Consider the following 9,331-nt stretch of genomic DNA (forward strand, 5'->3'; position numbering starts at 1 on the left):
CCCCCACTACCTTCCCCCCAAATCCCTATGACTCTTTCTAGCTTTTCTGAGCTCATGTGGTGCCTGTACCACATAGCTTTGTGGTTACTTATGTATAAGTCTTATTCTTTCAGACTCTGAGCTTCTTGATATCAAATATCAAATACCATGTGTTCACCCAATATAAGCCCAGCCAAGGTTGGTGCAACATCTGTCTATATGGCTGTCATAGAAACCTGTCAGAGTCCTTTGCCACACATATTAGTGTCAAATATGTTATTGGTTTCACTCTTTTGTTATTTCCTGTTTCCACTAAATGTTTTGTATGTATTTGCTGAGTAACTGAATTCAAGTCCTTGAATCATTTATGAATGAATGTCATGAGCCTCTGTTTTCCTTTTGACACTGAGATTTATGTTGGCCAAGTGTCATGACTCTAATTTTAATTCTAAAATGGAGTTTTCTGCCACTCTATACATATCCTTTCAAGTGGAAGAGTGGTCAGAGAGAAGGCAGGAAGAACAGGAGGAAAAATAGAGGCAGACTAGACATAAACTGAATTAGACAGCAAAGAGCACTGGACATTAGCTTTCCCAACAGTAAAAAAGATGAAGCAGGCAGTGGTGGTATAGGATATGAGTAAATTTCCTTTATGTTCTGAATTCCTAAGTCTTCAAAGGTGGGCTCTTTTGGAGTGTCTTCAAAGCAGCTGAAATTGCCTGGACCCCCATTTTCTTTGAATTTCACCTGCAAATTCTTAGGCGCAACAGCAAGGAGGGCTCAAGCCAGACTAATCCAGGGTGCTCATTAACTACATCATCTACAGAAACTAATTGCTCCGTGCCTCTGTTTCCACCCAGTATTGCTTTATGTAGAGAGAGTAATCCAAGCTCTTGAGTCTTCCCAGCCATAGGGATTTGTTATCCAAAAAGATACTCTTCAGAACACAGAATTCAAGATTATTCATGTAAGCCAGAATAATAGGGATCATTTTCCTAATTTTACAAGATTGTTTAGAAGGCAGTAATAATAAGTGGATGCTTTTTTATGACATGGAAAGAATTTGTATAAAGTCAGGCTAAGGATTTTATGAAGACATACCACAGCTGCCACATTTGTCATGTTGACCTAATTATCAAAATATTGTCTTCCCTTGGCCCAACTACAGTAGTCCAATAAAGTTGCTGCCTAACGTTTCTAGGGTTCAATAAACCTCCTTTGCCTGAGTCTTGGAGAGCCAACGAATGACACCTGGTTCATCTCAAAATTTGATATGAATCCAAAGTTGCAATCCAGCTAGATTAGTGCATGTTCTACAGAAGGATGGAAGAAAGAACAGAATTGGAGCCATATTTTACTGCCTTTCTGGATGTAAGTAGAATACCTTCTAGGGAGAAAGTTTTGGGGCTATTTTAGGATACTCAGGTTGTACAAACATATAAGACTGGGCTCAGAATCAAACCAAAAGTTAAAACAGATTTTTGAGTATGATAAGAATTCTCATTAGAAGTACAGCAAATGAGTCTTATACCTAAAATAAGCATATAACATTTTAGTAGCTTGATGTTTCAAAGGTCAATAGGCAGTGCCATATGGTGTGTGTGTGAGTGTGTGCCTGCACGTGCGTGTGCACAGGCCTGCATGCCTTAAAACAGCAAACTATATTTGCATCCTCTGATCCATTAGCTCTGACAGCAGTAAACAATTTACAGAAGCTTAAAGCTTATGGATTGCGGGGTTGATTTGACTTAAAGGCAAAAGATTTGTCCAGAATTTTGCATGTTTTGATAAAACATTTCAGAGTTTCCCTCAGTGTACTCAGCAGCATTTACTGCAGGTGCTGGCAAATCACAGTGGGCAATTCTTACTTAAATATGTATAGGATCAAATGGCCTTTCTGCTCACATGCTATCCACTTTTCTGCTTATTTGTTTGTTTTCTCAGCTGCCCAGAATAGTGAAAATATACACCAAAGTTTTAGTTTCGGTTTTGTTTTTTCTGGAGAGTCAACTACATCTTTGTGAGAGCAGTGGTCATGACAGATAACATGGTAATGATCCAAACTTTATCTGACTATGCTGGAATCCTGTTCAATAACAAAGAAATTCATATACATTGCTCAGCTCAAGGCTGTGGACTGCACAGGTTGGGTGGGTACACGATGGCTGTGATTTGGGGAAATAATCATTTTCATGACAAAGGAGGATGAGTGTTTCTTTCTCTTGCCCTTGCTTTATTTTGCCATTTTCTTTTTCTTTGAATGCTACTTACTCAGATCCATGCTCCAATCAAGGCTTCTTTATAATGCTTGTCTCTATTTGTCAGAATAAGGTCATGTATTAGGCTAGTAAGAACTAGCTATTTACGGCACTAATTACTTTTTAAAGAAAACCTCAAAAGAGAGACAAACCAAATCATCTCTACTTGTGTTTTTCTTTTCTATTTATTTTTTATTGAAGTATACTTGATTTACAATTTTGTGTTAGTTTCAGGTGTACAGAAAAGTGTATATATATATATATATATATATATATATACTTATATATATATACACACACACATTTTTTCAGATTCTTTTCCACCGTACATCATTACAAGATATTGAACACAGTTCCCTGTGCTATACAGTAGGACCCTGCTGCCCATCCACTCCATATATAGTAGTGTGTAAATGTCAATCCCCAAATCCCAATTCACTCCCCGCTTTTCTTCCTTGGTAACCACAAGCCTGCCCTCTGTCTGTGAGTCTATTTCTGCTTTGTAAATAAGTTCATTTGTGTCATTTTTTTTAGATCCCACATATAAGTGATGTCATACAATATATGTTTTTAAATTTAGAAGATGTAGAACCTGTAAGATCTGTGTGAAGAAGAGAATTCAGGGAGACAAGGCAATCTCAGCATTTTCTAGCTTATACCATCTCTCCCCAGAGAGGAAAGTAATGTGTTTATGACTCTCTTCTTATATATTAAATATATTTTTCAAATATTTAGGAAATGTTCAGACTCTTGAAAAATTACATCTAACAGGAAAAAAAGTCCCCAGAAATATATCTATATATAGATATATATATAGAGTTTTTTTTCTGGTGTAAGTGCAAAGAAAACCACCAGAGTTGAATGCACAGTTTGGTGGGATGGAAATAATCAGGCAGACAGGTCAAGCGTTTAAAAATTCTGGTTTTAGATGTCAGAACAACATTAGAAATCATTAGTAGAATGAGTCTAGGTTCCAGGTATGATCATTTAAAGAAAAAGCAAGATCACCTTGACTCCCTGTTAAACATACCTAAAGATACCTATGCCAACTAGATTTTATTTTGTTAGAAGTCTTTCCAACTCAAGTAAGCTATGCAAATTGTAGCTATAGTGCACAAGAACAGATGAGCCATGGAGTAGAGAGCCTATACATTTCTACCTTATATTAGTAATGGCATATTGTATACACACAGCCAACTCTTGATCCAGACATAAATGCACACATTTTTATAGATCACCAGAGTGATTGATGTGACAAAATCCAGAACTGATCCCTATGCAATCATTCTACAGATTGAAGAGATGATTAAAAATCCTTTCAAATGGGAAGAATGGCATCAATATGTTATAAGCATCTCTGAGGGAGATATAAATTACAAGCCTGGGTTAACCTAAAATATCACTTGTTTAGTTTTGGATGGGCCTCAGGAAAAGAGGAGAGATACCGAAAAGAAAGTTTTCTTGCCCGAAGTTAAGATTTATAATGTAATGAATGCTCCAGGAGGGCAGAGATTTTGTCTGTTTCTGTTTTTCCCTCTTCATTGCTAAATAACTTACATGCAGAGGTGCTTCACGGTAAATTTCCCTACACGTGTTGGTTTTGAAGTGAACATAATACATCCTTCCACCTGGCTATTAGCATAGTCCCCTGACTGGTCTCTTTGCTCTTATACTCACTCTGCAATTCTCTACCTAGTCTCCAGCAACACAAGTGCAATTTTTTTTACAAAACAAATCCTTTCCTCTGCTTAGGAGCCCTTCTTGACCCAGCTCTGCCTACGACAGAGACTTTCCCTTTGAACACTCCGCCATCCTCTATGGCCCTCCAGCCACTCCAGCCTTTAATCGAATTCTTAACTGGGTCAAGGGCACTTTTGTCTTTGGGCCTTTGCACCAGCTTTCTCCTCTGGAATGTCCCACTTTGTTCAGGTGGTTGGCCTTTCTGCTCATTTAAATCTCAACAAAATGTCTTTAAATAAAAATAGGAACAAAATGGCAACCAACACTTTTACAGCACGTACCAAGTGCCTAGCATCGAAGTGCTTTACACACATTTTTATTCATAAATTTACAACCTTTTCACCCATTTCTCCCATCTCCCTAACCCCTGCCTCTGGCAACCACCAATCTGTTCACTGTATCTATGAGTTGTTTTTTTTTTTCCACATATAAGAGAGATCACATGGTATCTGTCTTTTCCCTGTCTGATTTATTTTACTCAGCATAAGATCTGGAGGTCTGTCCATGGTGTTGCAAATGACAAGATTTCATTCTTTTTTATGGCTTAATAATATTCCATATATGGAATGGAATATATATAAAATGAAATCTTTTATATATATGATATCTCACATCTATGTATCTATATATCTGTAGATATATAGATATACATATATATTTATAGATAGATAGTTATACTTTACATATATATGTATTACATCTTTTTTATCCATTTATCTCTCAATGGACAGTTAGGCTGTTTCCATATCTTGGCTATTGTGAATAATGCTGCAATGAACATGGGGGTGCAGATAGCTTATCAAGTTGGTGTCGTCATTTTCTTTGGATAAATACCCAAAAGTAGAATTGCTGGATCATATGGTAGTTCTATTTTTAATTTTTAACTCATTTAACATTAATTTAAAAATTGCGGGATTCCCTGGTGGCGCAGTGGTTGAGAGTCCGCCTGCCGATGCAGGGGACACGGGTTTGTGCCCCGGTCTGGGAAGATCCCACATGCTGCGGAGCGGCTAGGCCTGTGAGCCATGGCCGCTGAACCTGCGCGTATGGAGCCTGTGCTCAGCAACAGGAGAGGCCACAACAGTGAGAGGCACGTGTATTGCAAAAAAAAAAATCAAATAAATAAATAAATAAATAAATAAAAATTGCAAGCAGATCCTATAGCTATCAACCTCATTTTCAGATGAAGAGACTAAGGCACAGAGTCTAAGAAAACTGCCTATGGTCAGACACTTGTAAATAATGGAAATAAATTTGATCCCATATCCGAAGTTCATTATTAACTCCTTCATGATTCTGTCTTTCAGAAAATTGCCACCCAGTTACTTTCTACCATATCACCCTATTTTAATTTTCTTGAGAGCACCTATCACTATATGATGTTTTTCATATCTATTTATTTCTGTATATATATATATATATATATATATATATTTCTTTACTTTTACAAATTATTGTCTGTCTCTTTTCTTCTAAAATATAAGTTTTCTGAGCCAAGGTGCATTTCCGCTTTGTTTACAGCAGAGTATCTGGCATTGAGAATAGTTCTTAACATGTAGGAAGTACCCATCAAACATTTGCTGAAGAATTAATTAGCAGCCTAACAGGTGTGTTCCTATCTGGTTGTCAGTGCAGGCCTCCAAGATGGTGAACTGGATCTGGCTATTCATCTCACGGAATTCAGAGTCCTTAACCATTAGTTTATGTAGAGGCGATCAAAGCTAATGATTCACACTGACCAAGCTGAGTAGAGATTAATCGATAAATCAGAATGACAATTTGTTAATTTACCATGAGTAATGTTTCTGTCAGCCAAAAAGAACATTCACCACCTGTAAGAGAAGCCTCCATGGGAAAGCAAATTAAGATCAGAAGGTTGCTCAGCAAATATAAAACCAAAGCAAAGGGAATTTGAAGATTTACAAGATATTTTAATCAAGCAATGGCAGCTCTTTGAATTGCCCTTCCCAACTACCAGGCAATTCTAACCAATAGGCCAGACTTTCTAGTCAACAAGGACTCTCATCCTTTCACAAGGATTATACAGTCTCACTGTCCAATGCTAGGAATGTTTATTCTCCAGCTGACCTCAAGGCTCTTTTGGTTTTTTAACATCTTTATTGGAGTATAATTGCTTTACAATGGTGTGTTAGTTTCTGCTTTATAACAAAGTGAATCAGCTACACATATATATATGTCCTCATATCTCATACCTCCTGCATCTCCCTCTTTCCCACCCTCCCCATCCCACCCCACTAGGTGGTCACAAAGCACCGAGCTGATCTCCCTGTGCTATGCGGCTACTTCCCACTAGCTATCTATTTTAAGTTTGGTAGTGTATATATGTCCATGCAACTCTCTCACTTTGTCCCATCTTACCCTTACCCCTCCCTGTATCCTCAAGTCCATGCTCTAGTAGGCCTGCATCTTTATTCCCATCTTGCCCCTAGGCTCTTCATGACCATTTTGTTTTTTTTTAGATTCCATATATATATGTGTTAGCATACGGTATTTGTTTCTCTCTTTCTGACTAACTTCACTCTGTATGACAGTCTCTAGGTCCATCCACCTCACTAAAAATAACTCAGTGTTGTTCCTTTTTATGACTGAGTAATATTCCATTGTATATATTTGCCACATTCCATTTATCCATTCATCTGTTGATGGACACTTCGGTTGCTTCCATGTCCTGGCTATTGTAAATAGAGCTGAAATGAACATTTTAGAACATGACTCTTTTTGAATTACAGTTTTCTCAGGATATATGCCCAGTAGTGGGATTGCTGTGTCATATGGTAGTTCTATTTTCAGTTTTTTTGTTTTCTTCTTATATGTTGAGCTTTCTTTTTAATTTATTTATTTTTATTTTTGGCTGTGTTGGGTCTTTGTTTCTGTGCCAGGGCTTTCTCTAGTTGTGGCAAGCGGGGGCAACTCTTCATCGCAGTGCACAGGTCTCTCACTGTCGTGGCTTCTCTTGTTGCAGAGCACAGGCTCCAGACACGCAGGCTTAGTAGTTCTGGCTCACGGGCCTAGCTGCTCCATGGCATGTGGGATCTTCCCAGACCAGGGCTCGAACCCGTGTCCCCTGCATTAGTAGGCAGATTCTCAACAACTGAACCACCAGGGAAGCCCTATTTTCAGTTTTTTAAGGAACGTCCATACTGTTCGCCATAGTGGTTGTATCAATTTACATTCCCACCAACAGTGCAAGAGGGTTCACTTTTCTCCACACCCTCTCCAGCATTTATTGTTTGTAGATATTTTTATAATGGCCATTCTGACTGGTGTGAGATGATATCTCATTGTAGTTTTGATTTGCATTTCCCTAATGGTTAATGATGTTGAGTATTCCTTCATGTGTCTGTTGGCAATCTGTATATCTTCTTTGAAGAAATGTCTATTTAGGTCTTTTGCCCATTTTTGGATTGGGTTGTTTGCTTTTTTAATATTGAGCTGCTTGTGAATTTTGGAGATTAATCCTTTGTCAGTGGCTTCATTTGCAAATATTTTCTCCCATTCTGAGGGTCTTTTCGTCTTGTTTATGGTTTCCTTTGCTGTGCAAAAGCTTTTAAGTTTCATTAGGTCCCCATTTCTTTATTTTTGTTTTTATTTCCATTTCTCTAGGGGGTGGGTCAAAAGGATCTTGCTGTTTTTTTATGTCATAGAGTGTTCTGCCTATGTTTTCCTCTAAGAGTTCTATGGTGACTGGCCTTACATTTAGGTCTTTAATCGATTTTCAGTTTATTTTGGTGTATGGTGTTAGGGAGTGTTCTAATCTCATTCTCTTACATGTACCTGTCCAGTTTTCCCAGCACCACTTATTGAAGAGGCTGTCTTTTCTCCACTGTATATTCTTGTCTCCTTTATCATAGATAAGGTGACCATATGTGCATGGGTTTATTTCTGGGCTTTCTATCCTGTGCCATTGCTCTATATTTCTGTTTCTGTGCCAGTACCATACTGTCTTGATTACTGTAGCTTTGTAGTATAGTCTGAAGTCAGGGAGCCTGATTCCTCCAGCTCTGTTTTTCTTTCTCAAGATTGCTTTGACTATTCGGGGTCTTTTGTGTTTCCATACAAATTGTGAAATTTTTTCTTCTACTTCTGTGAAAAATGCCAGTGGTAGTTTGATACAGATTGCATTGAATCTGTAGATTGCTTTGGGTAGTAGAGTCATTTTCACAATGTTGATTCTTCCAATCCAAAAACATGGTATATCTCTCCATCTGTATGTTTCATCTTTAATTTCTTTCATCAGTGTCTTAAAATTTTCTGCATACAGGTCTTTTGTCTCCTTAGGTAGGTTTATTCCTAGATATTTTATTCTTTCTGTTGCAATGGTAAATGGGAGTGTTTTCTTAATTTCCCTTTCAGATTTTTCATCATTAGTGTAAACGAATGCAAGAGATTACTGTGCATTAATTTTGTATCCTGCTACTTTAGCAAATTCATTAATTAGCATAGTAGTTTTCTGGTAGCATCTTTAGGATTCTCTATGTGTAGTATCATGTCATCTGCAAACAGTGACAGCTTTACTTCTTCTTTTCCAATTTGGTTTCCTTTTGTTTCTTTTTCTTCTCTGATTGCTGTTGCTAAAATTTCCAAAACTATGTTAAATAATAGTGGTGAGAGTGGGCAACCTTGTTCCTGATCTTAGTAGAAATGCTTTCAGTTTTTCACCATTGAGGATGATGTTGGCTGTGGGTTTGTCATCTATGGCCTTTATTATGTTGAGGAAAGTTCCCTCTATGCCTACTTTCTGGAGGGTTTTTATCATAAATGGGTGTTGAACTTTGTTGAAAGCTTTCTCTGCATCTATTGAGATGATCTATGGTTTTTTTCCTTCATTTTTATAATATGGTGTATCACGTTGATTGATTTGCGTATATTGAAGAATCCTTGCATTCCTGGGATAAACCCCACTTGATCATAGTGTGTGATCCTTTTAATATGCTGTTGGATTCTGTTTGCTACTATTTTGTTGAGGATTTTTGCATCTATGTTCATCAGTGATATTGGCCTGAATTTTTCTTTCTTTGTGACATCTCTGTCTGGTTTTGGTATCAAGGTGATGGTGGCCTCGTAGAATGAGTTTGGGAGTGTTCCTCCCTCTGCTATATTTTGAAAGAGTTTGAGAGAGACACATGTTAGCTCTTCTCTAAATGTTTGATTGAATTCGCCTGTGAAGCCATTTCGTCCTGGGCTTTTGTTCGTTGGAAGATTTTTAATCACAGTTTCAATTTCAGTGCTTGTGATTGGTCTGTTCATATTTTCTATTTCTTCCTGGTTCAGTCTCAGAAGGTTGTGCATTTCTAAGAATTTGTACATTTCTTCCAAGTTGTCTATTTTATTGG

Source organism: Delphinus delphis, chromosome 8 (assembly GCF_949987515.2).
Source record: "Delphinus delphis chromosome 8, mDelDel1.2, whole genome shotgun sequence".
Lineage (NCBI taxonomy): Eukaryota > Metazoa > Chordata > Mammalia > Artiodactyla > Delphinidae > Delphinus > Delphinus delphis.